The following is a 1,684-nucleotide window of genomic DNA, read 5'->3' as shown; positions in this document are numbered from 1 at the left end:
GAATAGCTTTGGGATGTTGAGAAGAAGGTTCTATATCTACTATCTTTCAATATAGTTTATATCTCTCCTCACTCCTTTTGTCTTCCCACATACGCGATCTCCCTGCCCACATCTAGCTAGCTTAATGCAAATATTTTGAGAAATAGACTCGTGGGCTGTAGCAGGCACTGAATGTGGAGTCAGAGTACTGACGTCAGGTCCCAGTTCTTTCACTTGCATACTAGCCGTTTGCTATTAGAAAAGTAGTTTCATATAATATTCTCAACCTAAATTTCCTCATCTATACACTGGAACTAATAACTCCAATTTCTCAAGCACCATATGCATGTACTATTATTATTAAATGTAGTATTACAAGTTCTGGAATACGTACCAAAAATGCCTGGTTCGAATCTTAATTATGGCCAACCATAATGGCACTCCAGTGACTGAGCAAGCCATTCACTCAGACTGGAGAGAGCAGTGTGGCATAAACAAGCTAAATAGGTTATTTTAATAAAAGTTTCTTCTTTTAAAATGTTTCATGTTAACTGATTAGTCCAAAAATCAAGGGCTGTTTTCAAAGCTTTTAATAATTTATTTAAAGGTGAAGGATTTCCTCAGCACAGAGGGTAATAATAACTAGCACATAGTTTTTCTTCTGAGTCCTGAAAGATAATCTTCCGGGGATGTTTTATGTCAGAATAGGACAGGCCATCGTCCAACTAAGGTTGTACAAAATGACAGGCAGCCTTCCTCTTGACGTCTGTCAGAATGCATGTAATCAAAAGACATGAAAAAGAATGTTTCTGTAGCTCTATATGATGAGGGTGATGAAAGAGACCAAACCAAAACACATAAATACTTCTAAAGAGGCATCCCAAAATTAGAAAGTCAATGAGTTCCTCAAAGATTTCATGTAAAGCAAAAGAGTGTATATCAAATTCTACCTTCACACTGAGAATGGTCTGTATTCAAAATGTTTTTCCATGAGATGAAAATCTGAAAATGGATGAACTGAGCAAAAAACATGAGTCAAAGAAGAGTTAAAGTGGAGACCTGACTCTGCTATCGGGGACATCAAACACCCCCAGAAAGTGCCTGGAGAGGGAAGATCGTCCTTATTTCTACATTAATGAATGTTGGTGAAATGTCTCATCAGAACTCTGCCTCCGCTTCTGTCCTCTTCTTTCCCCCTCCCTTTAAGTGAAAGTAAAAGTATCGGTTAGGAATAATAATAATAAAGTGACTATGGGGATTTTCAATTAAAATGGTGAATTAAAGACACACATTCATCTCCATGCTCTCCTGAAGCCTCATTGAAATAATAGGGCAAAAGACAGAAGCCCAGAAGAAAAATAAAGAATAGGAAAAGGAATAACAACAGCAAAATTTTAAACACCGGAAAGGTAAGTGCCATAGAGGACAATGCCAAGAAATGAGCTGGTTGGTGTTGCAGAATTCCATAAAGGCTCAGAAACCATGGTTGGCTGTGACCACTGAAAGTCAGGGTGCAGGTGTGGCTGAAACAGGAAAATTGAAAGAAACATTTATTAATAATTTCTATGATCCCCACTCCATTTGCATTGCAAGCAATTGCCCTCTCTGGACAGGTTGAACAGGAGGGATTCTGGACTTAGTGGGGACATGACTAGCAGAGGGCAGGGGCATCATTGGGAAGGAGGAAAGATGGATGGAAATCTGC

The sequence above is a fragment of the Propithecus coquereli genome, unplaced genomic scaffold (genome assembly GCF_000956105.1).
Source record: "Propithecus coquereli isolate 6110/MARCELLA unplaced genomic scaffold, Pcoq_1.0 Scaffold57, whole genome shotgun sequence".
NCBI lineage: Eukaryota > Metazoa > Chordata > Mammalia > Primates > Indriidae > Propithecus > Propithecus coquereli.
This window is presented reverse-complemented; position numbering follows the sequence as displayed.